This window comes from Megalobrama amblycephala, linkage group LG12, assembly GCF_018812025.1.
Source record: "Megalobrama amblycephala isolate DHTTF-2021 linkage group LG12, ASM1881202v1, whole genome shotgun sequence".
Classification (NCBI taxonomy): domain Eukaryota; kingdom Metazoa; phylum Chordata; class Actinopteri; order Cypriniformes; family Xenocyprididae; genus Megalobrama; species Megalobrama amblycephala.
Genome location: NC_063055.1, coordinates 2369270 through 2395927, shown reverse-complemented (window position 1 = coordinate 2395927; position 26658 = coordinate 2369270). Strand labels below are relative to the sequence as shown.

Below are 26658 nucleotides of genomic sequence, written 5' to 3'. Positions count from 1 at the left end.
AAACTTTAAATATGACTACATGTGACCTTGTATGTTTAAGTCTCTATCGCTATATATTATCAACTATATAAACTAACTTCACAACTTTCACTTGCAATGATAGAGAAAGATCATTTCTTTTATTTGTCCTCTTTCACAGACAAGTATTTTCCATTAGTGTGAATGCATCTAAATTCTTCATTTTCAGCAAAAGAGTTTTGAATCGCGCTGGCTCTCTCGCGAGAAGTGAATCAGAGTTTATCTCTGCTGCAAGGCATGTGATTGGCTGTTCACCACTGATGTCATGGATTCATGTGCACGCGCTCCCCAAACTCAGGATCAAAGCCTGAGTTGACAGAGAAAGTTGATGATCAGCATCATGGTACCAACAAAGCCAGATTGGAGTGGTTTGGTTTTGTCAACTCGAAACTAATCCTATAATCCTGAGTTTGTTCATCTACCATCATGGTACAGGCCCCAGCGTGTGGCGTTTAGAACGATTCAAAACAGTGAATAATTTTGCGAAGCAATCGGTTCAATTGATTCGAAGCTTTGAAAAGCTTTGTTTCTCCCATCAACTGCGTTATTGTGTAGAATACACAATAATATGATTTAAAATGTTAATCTAGATTTGTTCATAAAAAAATTATATAATCATATTTAATTTGAAAAAGTAATATAAACATCTTTATGATCAGATATTTTTATTTTTAATAACTTCCCTAAATGTCTCTTTTGTTATTAAAATACACTATTATGACCTAAATGGTTCCCTGTATTTCCACTGGATGTGGTCAAAGACGTCCTTCTCACTGTCCACCAGCAGAGGCTCTCCAGCCACACCTGTGTGAAACAGAGCGGTCATGTGACATCAGAGCGGTCATGTGACATCAGGTACAGTCACTCTCACCGTCTGATGTGTCCTGCAGTCAAAACTCTCAGACTCCAGAAACAAAGTTGTGTCGAGCAGCTGCCGGGGTTTATGTGAACACTTTTAAAGAAGAACTGTCACTGGATAGACAGTGAATCAGCAGCAACTGAACTAGACTTTTGAATGGACAGAAACTCAGAGAAACTGTTGTTCAGCTGAAGTCAGTTCAGAGTTGATTCAGTTCTGTTAAAAACATCATCAATTATTAAATTAGTTCAGTTCATCTAATTGTCACTGTGCAGCTCAGTTCAGATCTCAAACAGCAGCGTCAGTAAAGTCACATCAATGATATTGTTGAAATATAAATGACAGAGACAATGAACACCCATAAAGTGTTCAGTCCAACTAGAGTTGTCAAAAATAATATTGTGTCGATACATATTAATACAGAAATATCTGAAACTGTTTCAATAGTCATTTTCTGCAGTATCGATACACTGATATCAGCTGTGTGTTCTCTCTCTCTCTTCTCTGACAGTGAATCGACACACACTTTCTCCTCTCCACCGCTCCAGTTCAATAGTGCTTGTATTGGGCATCATTTCACTCATTTTCGCAGGTTTCGCACTCACACTAAAAACACGCCACTGACTCTATATAAGTGCCGCTCTCATAAAGCCGCTTCTTAAACAGCTCACGAGAAACCTTTTTCGTGGTTTATTAAATGGTTAAATACACACAAAATTATGTCAAAATGCCCGTCTTGGCACGTATTCAGGTAAACACAGTCAGTTTTGGAACGTAAACAGAAATAAAAGCATGTTGTGTATCAGTATATTAGATCTTAAAGTGACATCAGCCTAATAAACCTGCTGCTGTCTGTCATTAATGTTAATCAAAGAACAAAAGACAAAGAGAAAATCACTCTCTGATCTTGACTGAATAACTTTTGTAACTTTAAATGTAAGAATAATCTGTATTTAATATTTACAATGACGAATATCTATTTTATATCTGATCACTATGTAATCATACTGGTTGCTTTCTGTAGTATTTCTTTCTTGAAAACTGTTAAACCACCTGAAAAACTTAAAGCTCTGTTTATTTCATTTGTCACTGGTCTCCATAGCAACAGAGAAGGAATTCTCCGGAAGAATGGCGGGAGAAATATTGAAATGTGATCCTTTAGATGTTTATTCTTAACCAAGGTTTAAAATTATTTAATTTTGTAATATAAAAAACCTGAAGTGAAAAGTTATTCGCAGCAGACAAATCAAACTGCAAAAAAAGTCTGTGAAACTAATGCTAATATGATGACATTTAACCCTGTAAAGCCTGATATATATAACCTTTATTGAACCTTTAATTATTCTCAATTATTATATGAGCACTATGATATACTGAGCTCATACTCAAAGAGTTTAAAAAAACAGCTCAATTTTATTCAGAGACACAAACAGCAAAAATATGAAAAGTAGTGCAGATGCTGATATTTATATGGACAAAAAGTAAGATGAATTTCTGATGTTTGTAATGTAAATCAGTGAGATCTTTATAACAGTATAGCAGATACTTACATAAAATGCATATAAATATCAATATCTGCCAATAATGTAGTAAGATGATATTTAAATGCTTAGTTTATGATCAAAGCTCTGTAGACATTTCACTAATCTTCTTCTATTGAATCTGTACTTTGCTTTTCTATTTGCTGTTGGTATAAATCTCAATAAATCTCAATCTCAGGTAGATTATTTGTAGTCTCAGTCATCAGGCAGACACAGAGCAAGTGTGATAGAAAGCATTCTCACATTTATTCAGAAGAATGGTCATGTTTATAGGCTTAGGTCAAACAACTAAGCCTCAGCTCAGTCTTGAGCGTCCAATCAAACTACTTAAGAATCAAACCTGACCATATATGGCATTTCAAGAAAAATAATAACAAGTAAGAAATGTATGAGTGAAGATGGTTGTTTTACAGAACGCTAGAGCTGCTCTTCATCTCATCCACTGTTCATGAATTTAACATGATTTCTTCTGGTATGAATTATAGTATCCCTACTGGAAATCAATCGGCACAGGCATTCTTTTATTCCCACTGCAGTAAGGATTTTACTCTTGTGAGATGTCAGAATGTTGTGTTTGCTGTTTGTCTATTGTTTATTGTGTGTTTTTTGTACTATGTATTTACAAATTTTATGTTGGGCCAAATATAAACTAAGATGTCAAAAATAAACTAACTCTTCATCTTGAAATATGACTAACAATATAAAAGTTTTTCTTATGTTTACTTTATAAAAATCAGTAAAGATTTCACAGCAAAAAGACAGTAACACATGAACCACAATCTGATGGGGGATATTTTATAAGTTTTGGATCAAATAAATTGTGTTTGAACTGTTGCTGAACCTCAGGGCGATCTGAAGAGCACAATTTTTTTGTCCCCAACAGTGAACTTCATATAATGGTTCGATTGGTAGGTAATGTAGTAACCGTAGCACCATATAATGCATTGCCAGTTGCCCCCATACTTTCTATCCATTTCCTGTAAGAAAAGACACAGTATTAATGTTCCTCAAACTCACATCAACAAAACACTCATTCTCCACCATAAAGCTCCTGAAAAAAAATAAAATAAAATAAAATAAAAATAATTCACAATACTGAATGAACTGCATTTCACTAAGACATTCCAGTCTCTCAGTAAAACTCAAGAACCAACCTTCTTGATGTATTCAGCAATTGAACTTGATCTTGAGTACATATTCAGAGCCAGAACAGCGGAGTGAAGAGCATCACGCTTCATATCATCACTTATCTCTGAAATTTGGACCTCAATCTTTGGCGACAGCCAGGCTGATCTGCAGGTAAACATAGATTCTGTTTTAATGAGCAAGGGTGAAAGCAGAATTGGGAGACTAACACACCCTGCAAGGGCTCATCCCTATGCCCTAATCCCTTCAAAGGGTTTACCCTCCGGAGTGAGAGCTTCGAAGGGATGAAGGGTGTAGGGGTTAAAAAAACTTTTTGGAACGCACTTCTGCGTCATCTTAACGAGACAATCAAGGAGGAGCCTTCTTTTTCCCCTGGTTTACTCTTTGTATTAATACGCATTCATTTACTGTAGTAACATTATAAGCGACTACCGGTCTTTTACATTAAATATATTGTGTCTTTGTATCTGAAACATTTGAATGGACTGATAAAGGGAGCCGTAAAGTATTTTTGTTGAAGTACAATGTTGTTTTGACCATAATGATGTACCAAATCTAACTTGTATAAATATTGCAGTAATATAGAAAATTACTATACATGCATTTATAGGTAAAATCGAACTCCGAGCCTCCTGTACCCATTCTGTGACGTCAAACAACTTCCCTGTGCAAAGGATCATGGGGCCCGAAGTGTCCATCAGTTGTACCCTTCGAAATCCTTCATTCTGAAGGGCCCTTTGAAGTGTCCAGTTTTGAGCACTTCGGTTTGGAACGACACTTCAATATGGCTGCCAAGATTGTTTTCACTCCAAAGTGCCCTTCAGAGAGCAATATATCCCGCACTGACAGTTTTTTGTGATGGTCCAACAACTCTTCATCATGAAGATCAGCTGCTGCCATTTATGAGCAGGAATTGTTGGTCCAAGACACTATTATCAGATGAAACCAAACTTTAACACCACAAGTTGGAAGTGTGGAGTAGTATTAACAAAAGTTTGGGGTTGGTAAGATTTTTTCATTTGTTTGGAATATAAGTGAGGGTTCCCACACTTCAAGTACTTGAATTTCAGACACATGGATTCAAGGCCTGGAAAATGTGAGAAAACAAACATAGGTCTTTGAAAGTGCTTGAATTAATCTAAATGTTGTTAGAGTAGAATGGAGCTATTAGAAAAATTGGCCTTCATGTGCTCCCAAAGCCAGAATGAAACAGCACGACTGACTGGTAAGAAGGCGAGGAAAAAAAGCAGCGTGAGCGGATGGATCGTAATCAGAGTCAGCCCTGCCTGATGATCCTGTGAGAAGCATGGAGCCATTTAACTAGCTCAGGGAAGTGCAAATTCAATAGCTCAGTATAGAGGGTATTCACTGACGTCACTTTCCCGCCGGAACACGCTCCCTTAGTCGGACTGAGTGGCAAAAGAGCCTGATGAATGTCTGGATTTAATAGGGGGAACTGTGACAACGCCAGTAAAACAAGCGATTACCTGTTTAAACTAAAGGTAGTCGATAGTGTTCCTTACAACTTACCAAAGATCCAGTGATCCATGGGTATTGAAATGCAACCAGGAATCATGTTTCCTGACATTTATATCCTGATTTTGACACCAGGGAAATACATAAAGCAAATTTGCCTGTGAACGCTTTATATAAATACAATATAGGTAGGTCTATATCTGGGTGATCACTTATATCAATGTTATATATCATCATATCGTCCAGTTTCAACCCTAAAACACACACACATTTATATGTACATACACTGTAAAAAAAAAATCCCAGTAAAATTTACAGAAAAAAAACGGCAACTGTGGTTGCCAGAACTTTACCGTAAAAAATACAGTAGCAACGTAAAAAAAATCTGTTAAATTTACGGTAAAATAACATATTTCATTAACTGATATAATGTTAATTTACCAACCTAATGAAGTACTAATATCTGTTTCGTACCTTTATAATACACTGACAACCACCAATCACAGTGGTGATAAGAGTCACATGTTGAATCAAAGTTCATCACAAGCAGATTTTCCACAAGCCGAGAAGGACAACACTAACATATAGAAGGTTCACACAGTGTCATTCACACACACACACTAAACACCATCATGGTAACATGCATGAAATTTTAAAAATGCAATAAACATTAATTTAACAACATTATATGTAACATAAAACCCTAATGTACATAACTGATTAGAAAAAAATGAGAAAAACTAAGAAGAAACAGAGTTATTTCAACGAAAATATATCAAATGTGAAGTGTCACGCAGGGAATTGTGGGAATGTCAATTTACGTTTTTTCACTGTAAATTTTACAATGAATTGTTATTTTTCACTTCCAAAAACTGTGAATTTAATGGTATTTTACCGTAAAATTACATTAAATGTACCATTAGATCTATTACAGTTATTCACCGTATATAGTACGTAAACTTTCTGTAAACCAATTGACAGTTTTTCACCGCAGCATTTTTACAGTCTTTTACTGTTAAAATCACGGTCATTTTTTACAGTGTACACGTGGTAACTAAATACATTTTTTAAATACAGAGATAGTATATTAAAAGCACATTTTAGTTCATATTTCATGCTGTCTCAAAATAGCACAGTTGAGCACACTTAGATGTTCATAAGATTATCTTAAGTAGTACTAAAGAAGTGCTTTTAGTATATTAAGTACAAAATAAGTGCACAAAAATAGAGCACTTTAAGTATGGAAGTGTACTAAGTGTACTAAAATAAAGTGTATTTTACTGCACTTTTTTTCACCTGGGTGTGCTCAAGCCTCCCTCAGAATTAGGGACTTAATCTGGGTAAACTCTGCAGGCGTCTTCAGTGAGACCCTGCTTCAGATGTTCCAAGCCTAAGCAGGATGGACAACAGTCATGTCCATCATCCTGGTGTAAAGTGTCCCTGCACACCGTCCCTGTCAGGCTAAGTTGTTCCACACTGACACAACAGTACTGAAGCCGAGCGAGAACACTAATCCTACAACAGTATGTGACCGGAAGAACAAGAAAATCATTTTTCTTTAACAGCACAGCTAGTACCAGGTATCAGTACACAACATTAAACAGAATGAAAACGCTCGTTGTATAATGAGACTAAGAAATATATATATATATATATATATATATATATATATATATATATATATATATATAACATGTATAAAAAACTAACAAAAAACTACTTACTTACCTAAATAGAACGGTCAGTATCAAAAAAACAGCTGTGGAACGCATGCTGCCGATCTGTAATGAAAAACATTATATGGAGCGAAGACACTCAACACAGATCCAGGGATTATTTAGCATTGACTGTCCTGATTCTGTTTACTAAATTGTTGGCTCATAACCAGATGCAATCATACTTTATTACCAATAACAACAACAACAACAACAACAACAACAACAAAAAAACACTGTTATTAATTAGAGTTATTAACAAAACTTTGAGTCTCTTCTGCTCACCAAAGCTGCATTTATTTGATCAGAAATCCAGTAAAAGCAGTAATATTGTGAAATATTATTACAATTTAAAATAAATGTTTATTGTTGTAGCCTAATATACTTTAAGCTGTAATTTATTCCTGTGATCAAAGCTCACCAGTCTTCAGTGTCACATGATCCTTCAGAAATCATTCTAATATGATGATTTGATGCTCAAGAAACATTTATGATTATTATCAATGTTGAAAACAGTTGTGTACATTTTTTTCAGGATACTTTGATGAATAGAAAGTTCAAAAGGACAGCATTTATCTGAAAGAATATGTAACATTATAAACTACCATTCAGAGGTTTGGGTTCAGTAAGAATTATTTTATTATTATTACTATTTGTAAAGAAATTAATACTTTTATTCAGCAAAGAGGCATTAAAGTAATAAAAAGGTGACAGTTAAGACATTTTTAATGTTACAAAAGATTCTATTTCAAATAAATGCTGTTCTTTTTAACTTTCTATTCATCAGAGAATCCTGAAAATAATTAGTTTTCAACATTGATAATTATCATAAATGTTTCTTGAGCAGCAAATCATCATATTAGAATGATTTTTGAAGGAGTAATGATGCTGAAAATTCAGCTTTGATTACTGGAATAAATTACATTTTAAAATATATTCAAATAGACAACAGTTATTTTAAATTGTAATAATATTTCAAAATTTTACTGTATTTTTTGTATGTTTAATCAAATAAATGCAGCCTTGGTGACCAGAAGAGACTTCTTTCAAAACCATTAACAATCGTACCGATCCCAAACTTTTAAGTGGCATTGTATGTGTGTATATATTCAGTTGCAAGCAAAAGTATGTGAAACACTTGCAGAATCTGTGAAAATGTGAATAATTTTAATAAAATAGGAGAAATCATACAAAATGCATGTTATTTTTTGTTTAGTACTGTCCTGAGTAAGATATTTTAAATAAAAGATGTTTACATATAATTCACAAGACAAAGAAAAAAAAATAGCTGAATTTTTTAAAATAACCCTGTTCAAAAGTTTGTGAACCCTTGAATCTCAACACTGTGTGTGGTTACCTGATGATCCACGACTGTTTTTGTGTTTTGTGATGGTTGTTCATGAGTCTCTTGTTTGTCCTGAGCAGTTAAACTGAGCTTTGTTCTTCAGAAAAATCCTCCAGATCCTGCAGATTCTTCAGTTTTCCAGCATCTTCTGCATATTTGAACCCTTTCCAGCAGTGACTGAATGATTTTGAGATCCGTCTTTTCACACTGAGGACAACTGAGAGACTCAAACTCAACTATTAAAAAAGGTTCAAACATTCACTGATGCTCCAGAAGGAAACACGATGAGTTAAGAGTCGGGGGGGGTGAAAACTTTTGAATTCAAATATAAAGGTAAATTGTACTTAATTTTTATGCCGGGAAACATGCAAGTATCTTCTGTTGGTTCCGAAGGGCATTACTAATTGAAAAACAACGATATTTAAACAAAATAAGTTCAAAAATTTTCACCCCCCAACTCTTATCTCATCGTGTTTCCTTCTGGAGCATCAGTGAATGTTTGAACCTTTTTTAATAGTTGAGTTTGAGTCCCTCAGTTGTCCTCAGTGTGAAAAGACGGATCTCAAAATCATTCAGTCACTGCTGGAAAGGGTTCAAATATGCAGAAGATGCTGGAAACTGAAGAATCTGCAGGATCTGGAGGATTTTTCTGAAGAACAGAGCTCAGTTTGACTGCTCAGAACAAACAAGAGACTCATGAACAACCATCACAAAACACAAAAACAGTCGTGGATCATCAGGTAACCACACACAGTGTTGAGATTCAATGGTTCACAAACTTTTGAATGGGGTTATTTTAATAAATTCAGCAATTTTTTTGTCTTGTGAATTATATGTAAACATCTTTTATCTAAAATATCTTACTCAGGACAGTACTAAGTAAAAAATAACATGCATTTTGTATGATCTCTCTTATTATGTTAATATTCTTCATGGTCTTACCTTAGTGCTGATCTCTGAACAGAATGATTATGTGATGATTCACTCTCAGTGTCTGACCGACTCTGATGCTCCAGATGTGTTTGACCAAAACTAATATAGATGTGACTGACTCCACCTGTTCTTTACATCACAACCTTCAGCATCAATAACTTCACTTGACAAATAAACCTTACCATATATGGCATTTCAAGAAATAATAACAAGTAAGAAATGTGTATCTTCAACTTCTGTTGTGTGTCCAAGAACTATTTCTTCTTTTGTCTAGGTGTGTCCATGATGTTCAGATAACATAACAGAAAAAAGTTGCCCAATACAATATTGCACAAAGACAGTTAAAAAGTGAAGCTCAAGAAATAAGAAAATATTAACAGTATGGTAAATGTTAAACACTGAAACATTGTCAACCAATGTAAGATTATTGTCATTAAGCAGACCGGATCATCAATGGTTGTTTCACAGAAAGCTAGAGCTGCTCTTCATCTCATCCACTGTTCATGAATTTAACATGATTTCTTCTGGTATGAATTATAGTATCCCTACTGGAAATCAATCGGCACAGTCATTCTTTTAAGGATTTTACACTGTGAGATGTCAGAATGTTGTGTTTGCTGTTTGTGTGTTGATTATTGTGTTTTGTACTACATATTTACAAATTATATGCTGTATTTTATGTCACAAATAATCTGTCAGCTCCACTACAGTTTGGAGCGATTAAGTATATTTCTTCTTCATAATTTTCACGCAAAATTTGCAAATTTTTTGTGATATCTCTGGCTCGCCTTCGCCTTCCGACTTCAAACTAGACTTAAAAGAATCCACAGATGGAGAAGATTTAATGTGCATTTGTTCCATCAGCGTGGAGCTGCCACAGAGAAGGTCCGATCACCCTTTTATTTGAATCTAGTTTTAGGAACATGAAGAATCATCTGACTAGAAGATCTCAAAATTCTCTTATTTTGATAAGGTATTAAAAGGTCAATAATATATTTTGGGGCAATACCACGCAACACTTTAAAAACCATCAACTAAACCTTAAACTCAATTCTGAATTTTACAGGCAACCAGTGTAAAGAAACCAGAACTGTCTTAATTCTTTCTCTCTTCTTTGTACGAGTCAAAAGTCTGGCTGCAGCATTAATTGAAGGCGAGATAATTGACCCTGTGTGATGCCTATAAAGAATTACAGTAGTCAATGCGTGATGATACAAATGCATGAATAACAGTCTCCAGGTCCTTAAAGGAGAGAACAGGTTTCAGTTTAGAAATAAATCTAAGTTGATAAAAACCAGCCCTAACAACACTAGAAACCTGTTTATCTAAAACCAAATCCATAAAAACACCCAAATTATCAACATTGAGGCCAACCTACTTATATTATCCTTAGAGACAGAAGAGGGTCCAAAGACAACACACTTCAAAGTCTTATTAATATTAAGATGAAGAAAATTGCTCGCCAACAAAACCTTAATCTCGCCTAAGCAAGTACAAGTGCATCAGAAGATTGGGAGCCTTTCGGATCTATTGGAATATATAACTGTCATCTGCGTACAGATGATACATAATATTGTATTTGTGAAAAATTGAGCCTGAAGGTCACATGTGCAACGAAAATAAAATAGGCCCAAGTATAACCCTGTGGAACAGCACTATGTAAATTAGCTGATGAAGAACGCAAACTTCCAATTCAAACTGAAACCGATTATTGACATTTGTATTATTGATTTCAGATTTGCTGAATAAAACTTCTTTCATTGCTTTTGTGTTGTTATTTTGGTGGTTGAAAGAACATCAGTGTGTGGACATCAAATGGACGTCAAGTTTTTGTCCTGTTTTTTGATCAATGTTTGATGTCAGTTTGAAGTCTTTTCAACATTAAGGTGTCTGCTGGGACATGGCATTTTTCTTTATCAGTTGCTCGCAAAATGATGGACAATGATTCACACATCTTCCGAGTCATTTCCTGTGATGATAAAATTAAGTAAATTATTAAATGAATGAGTATATAAACAAGTAACAAGCAATCTTAAACTTGTTTGCTTAAAATTTCTACAAATAATTTGCTGATGCAGGTACAAAAAGATGAATTTTCTTCATGTCCAAGAACTATTTCTTCTTTTGTCAAGGTGTGTCCATGATGTGCAGATAACATAACAGAAAAAAGTTGCCCAAGACAATATTGCACAAAGACAGTTAAAAAGTGAAGCACAAGAAATAAGAAAATATTAACAGTATATGGTAATGTACGTGTTAAACATTGAAACATTGTAAACCAATGTAAGATTATTATCATTAATTATTATCATAACTGTCTATTACCTGATCTCTGATGAGTTTTATGCATTTGTAGATGTATTAATGAGGTATTTGTATAATTAAAAGGCATAATAGTAGTTAATGGTCTCTGTTTAGCTGATCATCCATAGAACAAAAAAAAAAAAACAAGCCCTGAAAATTGATTTTTAAAAAAATACATATTATACAGAAACTTAATATTTAATTAGATAATTAGATGATTAGTTAATTTCATATGATAGTCCTATAGTTTCAATAAATTTGGCATGAGTTTTTGTTGCATTTACACTGTTTTGGCCAGCAGGGGTCACCAGCGTGTGGCGTTTCAAACGCTTCAAAACAGTGAATCATTTTTGCGAAGCAATCGGTTCGAAGCTTTGAAAACAGCTTTTACAAACCCATTGCAAATGTTTTATTGAAAGTATAGGACTATCAGATGCAATTAACTAATCATCTGATTATCTAATTCAATATTAAGTGTCTGTATAATATGTATTCTTTTATCAATTTTCAGGGCTTGTTTTGTTTGTTCTATGGATGATCAGCTAAACAGAGACTATTAGTATTCCTTTTAATTATACAAATACCTCATTAAAACATCTACAAATGTATAAAACTCATCAGAGATCAATTATTAGACACCTCAGTGTCTTTTTACTGTGAAATCTTTACTGATTATTATAAAGTAAACATAAAAAATAACGGTAACACTTTACTTGAAGGGGTGTGCATAACACTGACATGACACCTTCATAATCATGACATGACACATGTCATGAATATGAAGGAGTTTTTATGAATGTTTATGACAGCTGTCATTAAGTGTCATTCGCTCAGTTATGTCATTTTTAATGCAAAGATGACATTGTTTGAGATGTCCGAGTTATGACAACTTGACATAAACCAATACATCATAACCTGTCAGTGTCTTTGTCATGACAACTTGACATTATTTAGCTTCATGGGTTAACATTGCATTAAACTGTCATGTCGTTGGTTTTGACATTGGCTGTCATGAGGCCATTATAATAGTGTCATGAATATGTATCTTGAGCTCAAGTACAGTGGTACAAATTGAACTTGTCATTAAAATGTCATTAAGTGACAATACTCTGACAAATAATTTTATAACAGCGTCATGACTATTTTTCATTTCATGTTTTTTTTTTTTTTTTTTTTAAGTTTCCTCCAACAGAAGGTCAGATAATAGACAATTTCACATTTCGTAAAAAAGATGACACTGTTATAAAATAATGGTAACACTTTATTTTAGGGTCTTTTAGTTGCTTATTACTATTAGCATTCATATGGCTAAAATATTGGCTATTTATTAGTACTTATAAAGCACATATTAATGCCTTATTCTGCATGATCTTATTCTACATTCTTAATCCTACCCAATACCTAAACCTAACAATTAACTATAATAAGCAGTAAATTAAGAGTTTATTGAGGGAAAAGTCATAGTTAATCGTTTATATATGTGTTCCCTATACTGAAATGTTACCAAAATAATGTAATGTAATGTTAACCCATAAAGCTATGTAGTTTTTTTTAAGTTTGATAATTAATCGGCTATGTCATGTTTATGACAGGTTATGATGTTTTGCTAATGTCAAGTTGTCATGACAAAGACACTGACAGGTTATGATGTGTTGGTTTATGTCAAGTTGTCGTAACAAAGACATCTCAAACAATGTCATCTTTGCATTAAAAATGACATAATTGAGCGAATGACATTTAATGACAGTTGTCATAAACATTCATAAAACCTCCTTCATATTCATGACACGTGTCATGTCAAGATTATGAAGGTGTCATGTCAGTCTTATGCACACCCCTTCAAGTAAAGTGTTACCCTATAATTCATACCAGAAGAAATCATGTTAAATTCATGAACAGTTGATGAGATGAAGAGCAGCTCTAGCTTTCTGTGAAACAACCATTGATGATCCGGTCTGCTTCATGACAATAATCTTACATTTTTTGACAATGTTTCAGTGCTTAACATTTACCATACTGTTAATATGTTCTTATTTCTTGAGCTTCACTTTTTAACTGTCTTTGTGCAATATTGTCTTGGGCAACTTTTTTCTGTTATGTTATCTATACATCATGGACACACCTAGACAAAAAACAGAAGTTGAAGATACACACACATTTACACACACACATTTCTAACTTGTTATTATATTTCTTGAAATGCCATATATGGTTTGATTCTTAAAGGGTTAGTTTACCCAAAAATGAAAATTCTGTCATTAATTACTCACCCTCATGCCGTTCCACACCCGTAAGACCTTCATTAATCTTCAGAACACAAATTAAGAAATTTTTGATGAAATCCGATGGCTCCGTGAGGCCTCCATAAGGAGCAATGGACATTTCCTCTCTCAAGATCAGAGATGTATAAAGTACTAGAGACCGAGACTTAAGTAAAAGTACAAGTGCTCTATCAAAAAAGTGACTTGAGTAGAAGTTGAAGTGCTCTTTAAGCACCACTCTTAAGTAGAAGTACTAAAGTATTCAACATTTTTTGTATTTAAGTATTGCAAGTAGTTTATTTTAAAATTTACTACTCAAGTACTGAAAGTAAAAGTACAAGTATTGTGTTATGTAGTTATTAAAGAAAGTAGTCAAAAGTTTGAACCATATTGTTTTTTATTATTTCAAATGATAAACCTAAAGGACAATCACAATTCCTTTGGCTGTAACTTTTTGTAAACAAAAACAGATTAAGTGTGATTAAGTACCACTTGAGATGCAGACAAGTTGAGATGCTTTGTTTGTTGTCAGCACTTTGATTTCATTACCAAAAAGTTTATTTTCACTAATAGTCTAATTTTATACCATATACAATTGAATAAAATTAACAGCTAGCTAACAACAACTTGCTTTGCACTTTTTTCTGTTTTCACCTCACTCCAGTCTAAACTAGGCTAAATTATTTTTTTAGGTCATTTTTCTACACATTGTCATATAAATAACCTAAAAATACTGTAGTTCATTAAGATTAAATCTTACTAACCACTCTTACTAAAAAAATGGGGTAAGCACACTTATATTCTCATTTCAAGAGGTGTTCTGAGTAAATGATTTGTTTGTAACACTTTATAATATGGTTTGATTTGTTAACACTACATTAGTTAATGTATTAGACTAATAACCAACATGAACTAACCATGGTCAATACATTCGTTACTGTATTTATTAATCTTTGTTAATCTTAGTTAATAAAAATACAGCTGTTCATTGTTTGTATATGTTACTTCACAGTGCACATTAACTATGTAAACAAATAGAGAGCAATTTGAGAGCAAGACAGCGCTCGTGTTGTTTTAAGACGGTGAATGCGCGCGTGCGGCCGGGACTCTCTCTCTCTCTCTCTCTCTCTCTCTCTCTCTCTCTTTCCGTGCAGTAAAACTCCTGCATTAGTTATGTCAGTGTAAATCTATACTACCATTAACCTATAAAACACTACTACACTATAAAAACGGGCGTGTGATTAAGCAGCACCAAAGGAGACATGCTCTACGATTTATTTTTGGCAACAGTAGGCTGTCATAAAATAAGAGAAAGTTGACATTAGTGATGGGTCAAAAATACCATTCAACGCGCTGCGTGACAGCCTTTATGATAGCCAGCTAGTTAACGTTAAGTGAACACCGCAGCATGTCGCTAGTTAGCAAAAGGGCTTAACTTACTGATGGGATGAAGGTGGTGTTTTTGGTTCGTCCATCTTTTTCGCTGATCAAAAGGCAGAACGGGAGCACGCGCAGTCTTCTTAATCGCTTGATTCGCTCAATGATGTGCCAGCTTCATCAAACCTGCCATCCACCGTTCTGGCAGTGGTAATGTGGGTTTGGAATGATTCGTAACATTTTTATAATTGTAACGAGTAACGATGCAGCACATAAAAAAATATCGGAGTAAAAGTATTAAACTCATCGAAAATATGTACTGAAGTAAAAGTGGAAGTAGGAGAAAAAAATAATACTCTAGTAAAGTACAGATACCGCATTTTAGCACTTAAGTACAGTAGTGAAGTAGTTCTACTTCGTTACTATACATCTCTGCTCAAAATCCATTAATGTACTAAAAACATATTTAAATCAGTTCATGTGAGTACAGTGGTTCAATATTAATATTATAAAGCCACGAGAATATTTTTGGTGCGCCAAAAAAACAAAATAACGACTTATATAGTGATGGCCGATTTCAAAACACTGCTTCAGGAAGCTTCGGGGCGTTATGATTCTTCTGTGACGAATCATGATTCAGAGCATAAACGAATCAGTGTATCGAATCTGCTGTTCGGAGCGCCAAAGTCACGTGATTTCAGCCGTTGGCAGTTTGACACACGATCTGAATCATGATTCGACACAAAAGATTCATAACGCTCCGAAGCTTCCTGAAGCAGTGTTTTGAAATCGACCATCACTATATAAGTCGTTATTTTGTTTTTTGGCGCACCAAAAATATTCTCGTGGCTTTATAATATTAATATTGAACCACTGTACTCACATGAACTGATTTAAATATGTTTTTAGTACATTAATGGATCTTGAGAGAGGAAATGTCATTGCTGGCTATGCAGGCCTCACTGAGCCATCGGATTTCAACTAAAATATCCTAATTTGTGTTCTGAAGATTAATGAAGGTCTTACGGGTGTGGAACGGCATGAGGGTGAGTAATTAATGACAGAAATTTCATTTTTGGGTGAACTAACCCTTTAAGTAAAATGATGGGATGCTCAAGACATCCTGGAGATGTTGTTTGACCTATGACTGTAAACATGGGTGACTTTGACCCTCGAGTTAGAGGGGACAAGAAAATTAATCCTTTTTTTGTTTGTTTTTCAGGTACAAAAAGTCATCAGCAAATTAACATGGCAAATAATAATTTAACATTTTGACAAATGTAAACCTGCAATAACTGGTTTGTTCCACATTTGTCTGTAATGATGTTGCTGCTTCATGTTTCTGCTGAGGTGACTGTATTGCATCAGTTTGTATCATTTATTTATACAATAAATACTAAAAGAAAAACATGTTCTTAATAAATGTCCCACATTCTTTTTGCATTTCTGTGTGTTTAGGAATGGTCATATTGCCATGTTTTGTGTTGTTAAACTGAGAAATGACATGACACACGTTGATGATGTTGCAGGATATTTGTCAAGTGAAGTTATTGATGCTGAAGGTTGTGATGTAAAGAACAGGTGGAGTCAGTCACATCTATATTAGTTTTGGTCAAACACATCTGGAGCATCAGAGTCGGTCAGACACTGAGAGTGAATCATCACATAATCATTCTGTTCAGAGATCAGCACTAAGGTAAGACCATGAAGAATATTAACATAATAACAGAGATCATACAAAATGCATGTTATTTTTATTTAGTTCTGTTCTGAGTAAGATATTTTACATAAAAGATGTTTACATATATTTCACAAGACAAAAAAATAGCTAAAATTTTTTTTAAAGTAACCCCGTTCAAAAGTTTACATATTAATTCTTAACACTGTGTTCTTTTCACACTGAGGACAACTGAGAGACTCAAACACAACTATTCACCCCCGGCTCTTAATGTTCATCGTGTTTCCTTCTGGAGCATCAGTGAATGTTTGAACCTTTTTTAATAGTTGAGTTTGAGTCCCTCAGTTGTCCTCAGTGTGAAAAGACGGATCTCAAAATCATTCAGTCACTGCTGGAAAGGGTTCAAATATGCAGAAGATGCTGGAAACTGAAGAATCTGCAGGAGCTGGAGGATTTTTCTGAAGAACAGAGCTCAGTTTAACTGCTCAGGACAAACAAGAGACTCATGAACAACCATCACAAAACACAAAAACAGTCGTGGATCATCAGGTAACCACACACAGTGTTGAGAATCAATGGTTCATAAAGTCAGCTATTTTTTGTCTTGTGGATCATGTAAACATCTTTTGTGTAAAATATCTTACTCAGGACAGTAATACAAATAACATGCATTTTGTATGATTGCGTGTTATATATATATCACAGTTTTGATACGTTGATATAATAATAAATGTTTCTATCTTGAGCACCAAATCATCATATTAGAGTGATTTCTGAAGGATCATGTGACACTAAAGACTGGAATAATAATTTGTAATAATATTTCACAATATTACTGTTTTTACTGGATTTCTGATCACTGGATTTTCTTGTTGGTACTAAAGTATGATTGCATCTGGTTATGAGCCAACAATTTAGTAAACAGATTCAGGACAGTCAATGCTAAATAATCCCTGGATCTGTGTTGAGTGTCTTCGCTCCATATAATGTTTTTCATTACAGATCGGCAGCATGCGTTCCACAGCTGGTTGTTTGATTCTGACCATTCTCCTTGGGTAAGAGATTGCAAAGCATTACACACAGCTTTGCACATATTTTTTTTGTTTGTTTGTTTTTGTTAGTTTTTATATATATATATATATATATATATATATATATATATATATATATATATCTATATATATATTTCTCAGTCGCATCATATAACGAGTGTTTTCACTCAGTTTGATGTACTGATACCTGGTTCTTCTATCAGCAGTGAGCTGAGGCATTAGCTCTAGTCGTTGTAGGATTGGTGCACCAGAGTGTTCTCGCTCGGCTTCAGTACTGTTGTGTCAGTGTGGAACAACTTAGCCTGACAGGGACAGTGTGCAGGGATCTGGAAGCGCTGAACTGTCTAACATAAACAGAGTAGGATTGTTGAATTGTTGAATAAAGTCTCTTGTCGCTTCATAACATTAAGGTTGAACCACTGTAGTCACGTTGACTAGTTTAACTATGTCTTTAGTACCTTTCTGGCCCTTGAATCTGGTTAATTACGTTGGTTTCTATGGGGGATAAAAAAAAAAAAAAACTTCTTGAATTTCTTCAAAAATATCTTAAAGGGGTCCTTGATTATGATTTCACTTTTTTTAACTTTAGTTAGTGTGTATTGTTGCTGTTTGAGCATAAACAAGATCTGCAAAGTTACGACGCTCAAAGTTCAATGTAAAGAGAGATATTTTCTTTTACAGAAATCACTTTTTAACGACTGGTAGGGACTACAACGAGCTTCTTCCTGGGTTAGTGACATCATAACCCTAAAATTTACATAAAACCCGCCCCTGAGAACACACAACAAAGACCATGTTATTGCAATACAGTACGTTAGATGCCAACATAGGTTATAACCGTAATTAAACTAAACTATACCTGTTCTATCTTCATGCAGCATATATTCTCTGGAGGCATCTTACAACAGTTCCCACATGGGCGATTTATATATTTTCATGACAGAATATGCTAATCAATGACTTTAAGATATCTCACATCAGCTACATAAATTAAGCAACTAACCATTCAGAAACGTCCTGTTGCATTCTACATGTTGTGACTTCTTCTTGAGTCTCTCCATCAGTGTCCGACTTCAGTTTGAACATAAAAGGCTGAACAGTTGAAAACTTGAAACCCCGCCCTCTTCTTAGGAGCAGCAGCTCATTTGCATTTAAAGGGACAAACAAAAACAGAGTATTTTTGCTCACCCTTAAAAAGTGACAAATTTAACATGCTATAATAAATGATCTGTGATGTATTTTGAGCTGAAACTTCACATACACATTCTGGGAAAATCAGAGACTTATTTTAAATCTTGTAAAAATGGCATTATACCACCCCTTTAATTTGTGTTCTGAAGATGAACAAAGGTCTTACGGGTGTGTAACGACATGAGGGTGAGTAATTAATGACAGAAATTTAATTTTTGGATGAACTAACCCTTTTAGCTCAAGTGCACAAAAAGGCCACAAGTAAACCAATATCCATTTTGGAGATATGCCACATTATTCGACTTCAAAGGTCTATAAACACCTAATTTCAAATAAGTAGAAGTAAAGAAAGGTAAGTTTCTATAGGGGACATCCTACAGAGCATGCATACCTCATATGAGCACATTTTACTGCAGCATTTTGGAGATATGCCACATTATTTGACTTTGGAGGCCTATAAACACCTCATTTCAAATAAGTAGTAAAAACTAATGGTCAGTTTCCATAGGAGACATCCTATACAATATGCATACCTCATATGAGTACATTTTACTGCAGCATTTTGGAGATATGCCACATTATTTGATTTTGGAGGCCTATAAAGACCTCATTTCAAATAAGTAGAAAAAACGAACGGTCTGTTTCTATAGGGGACGTCCCATAGAGTATGCATACCTCATATGAGTACATTTTACTGCAGCATTTTGGAGATATCCCACATTATTTGAATTCAGAGGCCTATAAAGACCTCATTTCAAATAAGTAGAAAAAAATAAAGGTCACTTTCTATAGGAGACATCCCAAATACACACCACATATGAAAACATCTTACTGCAGCGTTTTGGAGATATGTCACATTTTACTACTTCAAATGCATATAGAGTCCTCATTTTTTATAAGTTGAAAAAATAATGCCCAGTTCTCATAAGGGATGTGCCTTACTATATGCCCAACACATTTTACTGCAGCGTTTTGGAGACACACATCTTTATTCTACTTTATTCACCTATAAAAACCTCATTTCTAATAAGTAGAAAAAACTAATGGCCAGTTCTTATAGGGGACATCCCATACTATATACACACACCACATACGAAACCATTCTACTGCAGCATTTTGAAAATATATCACATTTTACTACTTCAGATGCCTATAAAGTCCCCATTTCTAATAAGTAACAGAAAAACTAATGGTCAGTTTCAGTGGAGGTGCGTCAGGCAGTAATGCCCAGTCAATCACGGTTTCCTATCAGTTGAAAAAAATGGATGGTATATTCCTGTAGGGGGCATCTCACATTATATACGCACTTCACATGTAGCAATCTAACTGTGGTGTTTGGGAGAAATATGCAATTTTTCAAGGACATTATGAAGTCCTTATAAGTATAAAAAAATACATAGTCAGCTCTTGTATAGGACCTAAAAAAACGTCTCAGGTTACGTATGTAACCTTGGTTCCCTGAGAGGGAACAAGATGCTGCATCAAATGCTTTGTGAATGCCTCTGCATGATTGCGTCGTGAAGCACATATGAAATCAGTCCAATGGCATCATAGGCAGATGACGTCATGACCAGGAAACTATAAAGCACATCTAAACCAAACAGAGTCAGCTTCTGATAGGTCGAAGTCGGTCACAGGTACGCCCGTTACCTCTCAGGGAACCATGGTTACATACGTAACCTGAGATGTTCCCTTTCAAGGGAACTCGTTTTAGGGCCGAATTCAGCTCAAATTAAATAATTGATTTATAGTGAATTATAAAGAGTCATTTAGTTTACAGCCGAGCAACTGAATCATACAGCGTTCATCTGCTCAGGCCGTAATAAGCTCTTGTAGCGGATATTAATATCCACTATCGTAAAAGCACTAATTAGAGTGCGGTAACTTTAAGATTGACAGTTTCAGACATTACATTTTCGAGCACATAATATAAGACACTTTCTTTTAAAATCTACAAGAGAATGTTTATTTATTCTAACAAAAACTAGTCTAACACAAACACGCAAACACATGCAAACATTCACGTTGCAGAAAGAAAGGAAATGAGAGAAAGAGTTTTGAGAGAGAATAAAATTATGAGCATGATTTTTAGCAAAATATGCAATTTAAAAGACCTGACCTGAACGAACTATGAATCATTAATTTAATGCACCAGTTCAGTGTTAGAATCTGGTGGTACTTGCTTGTCGACTTCAAATGGAGAGAAGGGTTTAATGAGTCAATGATTTGTTGCAGAATCTTTTCAGGTCCGGATTGTGCTTAGGTAAAAACCAGTCACATTCGAGCGTGCTAGCAAATGAAATTAAGGCTGGAATTAAAGTTGAGGTGGCAAAAGACGTTGGTTAAACCTTGTGGCAAAACTTAGAACACAAGACTCTCAACGGAAAAGAAAGTTAAGTGAAAGAAATGAAAAGTGAGAAGAAGTTAGATGGCTTTAATGAGCTGCTTGTCTGTCCTTTGTCTTCAGCTCAGTCTGGTCTTTTTCTTTGTTTCTTCTTTCTTCTGGTCTAGTCGAAACCTTTTTTGTTACTACTTCTTTGTCTTGTGATGTGACTATTTAAACTTAGGTGTTTGTCCCACCTCTGTTAGGAGTTCTGACCAATCAGGTATCATCTTGTTTCAAAGGTGGCTTTTCTCCGCCCCCAATCATAAAATAACCGTTATCTCTGGTGTCTGGAATTGCTGGTTTCGCCAGAGAGCACCATTTAGACATGATTTCTATTAAATGTGGAATATGATACATTTTACACAGATTTCATTCAAGCCATGATTTAAACATACATTCAAGATTTAAATTCATTTTCAAACCAGACCAGACATACTTTCAATCAATCATTCAAAAATGATCACATTTTCATGAATTGTGGGTGTTCTAAAGCATAACAGGTTACATGTAGCATGTGTAGACATGATATAAAATTTATGCAGTTGAAAGATGTTTGATACAAATTGTTTGGAACAATTCAATGCTGTTTTAGTTGTAGAAACAGTCTCTGTGGGTTTTTCTGTAAAGTTAGGTCACTCAGAGAAACAGGCCTGCATAGTCTCTGTCTCTTTTAATCTGGAGATCAAAGATTCTTTATTTTCTGGTGACCATTTGGTTTCTACAAATGACTTAAAGGTTTGTCTCCTCTCCTTCAGTCAGGAAGCATGGGTGTCAGTCAGGTGGTAACATGGGTTGTTCTGTAGATGGACTGGAGCCGAAAATTAGATTCTTTTGGGTTTCTGGAATTATGTTTTGAAATAATCATCTAAATGATTAATTTGTCTGGTTCATCCTCAGTCCTTACATTGCACTGCTTAAAGCACTTTAGGGAACGATATACCCACGCCGCCATGAAACTAAGTGCCTGTCTGTGTGAAATCATGACCCCAGGGTCAAGGTCAGGTCCAGGTTATAAAACCTGACAAACGTGTGCGGCGAGGACCAACCTGCCGCATCACACACTTCTTGAAGAGAGACTCCAAAAAGCAAATCCTTAGAGGCAGCCATACTCCGAGTAGAGTGGGCTCTGACCATAAGAGGTGACGGTTGGCCAGCCGACTTGTAAGCAAGTGAGATATCCTCGACTATCCACTTACTTAAAGTTTGTTTAGATGCAGGGTGCCCTCTTCGAGGGGACCCAAAACACACAAAGTGTTGATCAGATTCACACCACAGAGCAGCTCTGTGAATGTAAGCATCTAAAGCTCTGAAAGGACAGAGAAAATTTGTAACAGTGTAAATTTCTCCTGGTCTGAATCCTGGAAAGGAGGAGGACAGGAAGCCTGCAGCATAATAGGGCCTGCCACATTAGTGGGAACCTTAGGAACATAACCATCCCAAGGAAACAAGAAGGCTTTAACCATGCCTGGAGTAAAGTCCAGGCAGGAGGGAGAGACCAACAGAGCTTGAAGGTCTCCAATTCTGGAGACGAAATAGCGAGCAGAAACTTAGAAATAGTAAGCAGAATGTCTTGAGAGTGAGGAACTTCTCAGGAACCTCTTCAATGGGCTCAAATGGAGAAAGGGATAGGCCTTCTAAGACTATGGCCAAATCCCAAGTCAGCACCCTCTGATGTGCCTTAGGTCTTAGCCTCAAAGTGCCACAAAGGAAACGAGTAACCCATGGGTGTCTCCCCACTGACGTACCATCCAGAGGAGTATGATAAGCTGAGATGGTGGAAGGAGATAACCAACATACAACCTCTTTACATTTTATTTTACATATTTACATTTATGCATTTGGCAGACGCTTTTACCGAAAGCGACTTTCATTGCATTATACTATACATTGGTATCTGAGTATGTGCAATCCCTGGGAACGAACCCATGACCTTGACATTGCTAGTGCCATGCTCTAACCACTGAGCTACAGGAAAGCATACAACCTCTACAACATGCAGCGAACACATTCCACTTATGTACAGGCGCAGCCTTTGCCATATCTGTACCATTGCATCCAACCCCAGAGGGGCCAGATACGTGAGGGAGTAAAACAATGGACAGTGTGTTATCTCTCGAGATGCAAACAGAATGCTCCCACAGGAGGTCCACCACGAGGTGAAATCTCCACTCCCAAGGCATCAGCCCCTGCCTCGACAGGATGTCAAATAATGTGCCATATCTCCAAAATGCTGCAGTAAAAAGGATAGATATGAGGTATGCATACTGTATGGGACATCCCCTATAGAAACAGACCATTGTTTTTTTCTACTTATTTGAAATGAGGTGTTTATAGGCCTCTAAAGTCAAATAATGTGGCATATCTCCAAAATGCTGCAGTAAAATGTACTCATATGAGGTATGCATGCTCTATGGAATGTCCCCTAGAGACACAGACCATTAGTTTTTTCTACTTATTTGAAATGAGGTGTTTAATAATGTGGCATATCTCCAAAATGCTGCAGTAAAATGTACTCATATGAGGTATGCATATTGTATAGGATGTCTCCTATGGAAACTGACAATTACTTTTTACTACTTATTTGAAATGAGGTGTTTATAGGCCTCTGAAGTCAAATAATGTGGCATATCTCCAAAATGCTGCAGTAGAATGTACTCATATGAGGTATGCATGCTCTATGGGATGTCCCCTATAGACACAGACCATTAGTTTTTCCTACTTATTTGAAATGAGGTGTTTATAGGCCTCTGAAGTCAAGCAATGTGGCATATCTCCAAAATGCTGCAATAAAATGTACTCATATGAGGTATACATGCTCTATGGAATGTCCCCTAGAGACACAGACCATTAGTTCCCTTTCAGTCGGTCACGTTCGACGTACGTCAGTAGTGACCAACGAATTGGGATATCGCTAGAGAGCCCTATCAGCTTCGAGTGAACTAAAACAAGCCAATGGAATTGGCGTGCGATATTTGCATAATGTGCACCGCCTCCGACAGGTGTATATAAATAGGAAGCAGATGCAATCGCACTCTGTCTTTCGCTTCGGAGCCAACAGTTGGTGTCCAGCTTCAGACTTCACAAGAGTGAAACTAAACAGCCTTGGAGATTCAGCGTCTGTTTGTGTTGGCGTTAAGGCACAACAGCGAGGTCGCGAGCTTCCCGGGGAGCCTGAGCTAAGCTCTCAACTGCTGTTTTAACAGCAACTGAATTCCCATATAAAACGCAGTTGTATGTTGCGATTTGGGCCGGTTCCTCCCGGTGTGTTCGGGGAGTGGTGTACCTGAACACATCGCGTCACTCCCTGTGTGCTTCAGCACGAGAGAGCTGACTCTTCCCCTTCTAAAAGAGCTTCACAGACAGACACTGCGTCTTTTTCAAGACTTCATTCTGTCTGTGCATTTCTGGAGGCGGTCGTTTCCTATCCTCATTGACGGCCACAATCACTTTCTCTCATGTCTGCTTAGCGTGCTGAGACTGTGTTTGTGGGTGGTTCATATTCTCTTATGAGAATATGCCCACGTCGGCACATTGTTTGTCTCGCCTTTCTCGTAAGGGCTTGAGCGTTCAGCGCGCCGTGTGCCGTCGAGCTGCCGGCTGACAGCGCGCGTTGCCATGGCAACCCCCGAGACTCGAGCGCCTTTAATGAGGTGGAGTCCCCTCACTTATTCCCCGATCTAGTTTATTTTTCTGAATCAGAAAAATACTACTTTGGTTAACTCCCTCGGGTCGGCGGTCACGCCGGCGTGATCACCGCGTTTTTTTTCTAACCAGTGTGAAAGAGACTCAAAATACTCCGTCAATGTTGCACATACAATTAAGAACTATACACCATTTTAATCTGTGGAATATCTTCTTTTATTTGTGTACACTCAGAGTAAAAACAAAATGTTGTGCTTTTTGTAAAATAAAGAAAACTAACATGATGCGTGATCTCTCGTCTCCCTCTGAACGAAGTCCAATCTGATAGTTCTCAGAAAATGAACTGTAACTTAGTGAATACTAATCACAAAAAAAATTAGACTTGTGTCTAAAAAAACGTTGAAATGTCAGGTTTTAAATCGTGTAAGTCAAATCGAAAACGAACCTTCTGTGTTTATGTAATCTGTATGAAAAGAGAGCCATGTCAGAAGTCCTTGATTCAGCTCATTATCCGCTAATGCGGCCACACCCACGGAGGGAGCGCTATTCAGACGCAAATTCAGTCAATACATGCATACATCGTCTCAATCGTGTATTTATTGTCTTGAAAAGTGTTTTGAATAGCCATAGTTAGCGATCTCTGGCCTCTGTTAGTTCAGTTATTTCCTGGATTGCCTATTCTTCTTTAGCATAGGCATTTGTGGACTAAAAGTGCACAGAGCGCCCTCCGGCTGCAAGTATGAATTGTAAACACAGTATCCAGCGTTCACAGTGACGACAATAAATAATGAATAAATACTCCTCTGTATAGAAAATTGACATAAACATGAGAATCCATCAATATTTCTCCAAATGTGCATGCTTTTAAGCTAAAAGCCTATATGAAATGCCATAGAGGTAACATAACTGTTCAGACACTTTGTATCATAGAAATGCATTATATTTTAATAATAGAATACCATTATTTTAAATTGTAATAATATTTCACAGTATTGCTGTTTTTTCTGTATGTTTGATTTACATTATGATGAGCTTGAGACATGATCAACAGAGGGGTTTTTTCACAGCCTATCTGACTGAAAGAGCTCATTATTTATGCAGGTCATTAGAGCTCTTTTATGCGATTCTTTTGTCTTCTCAGGTGAGAATCACCCATTATACATGAGGATTCACGCCTCCACGCATACTGTGTTTCTTGACCAAAGATGTTTTAGAAAATTTAAATCTCTTTATTGTTTTATATGAAGGAGTAGGAATGATAATTTTTATATAATTTTGAAGCAAAAACTCTAGTCTACAATCTCCAATACCCAGAAGTCTTGTGAACACAGATTTAATATATATTTTTTGGCTTTATTTCAGTGACTTAAGTTTTTTGTTTTTTCAATAACCACGCATAAACGTTATTCCTTCAAAAATACAAACATGTACATACATGTTCCTTACATATTATTGTAGCCTAGTTTGTGCTGAATACAGTGTAATGACACTTTTTCCATTAATATGTTTATGAACAACTGAAAAAAGCACAAATGTCAGGGCATGTCAAAACTTCTCCAGGCCCAAAATCAGCCTCAGACCCCTGAGGGTTAATAAGCCTGGGTGACCAGAAGATCACAGTGGGGCAATACCTGCCGAGTCATTCTCCGTGGGCCCCCACTCCTCTAGTGCATCGCAAACATGCTGTGACTATGTCCGTGGGTGGTTCATGTTTAGTACAACATGGCCACGTCG

The 26658-nt window shown here is 35.9% G+C and overlaps 1 long non-coding RNA gene across 1 annotated transcript; it reads right to left on the bottom strand.

Moving 5' to 3' along the window:
- Nucleotides 1-2640: 2640 nt before the first annotated feature.
- LOC125280519 lies at nt 2641-9208 on the bottom strand. The gene is made up of 4 exons (XR_007187636.1): nt 9043-9208; nt 6769-6821; nt 3573-3711; nt 2641-3395 (listed from the first exon to the last, which is right to left on the bottom strand). It is a non-coding gene; the product is annotated as an uncharacterized LOC125280519 (long non-coding RNA).
- Nucleotides 9209-26658: the final 17450 nt, after the last annotated feature.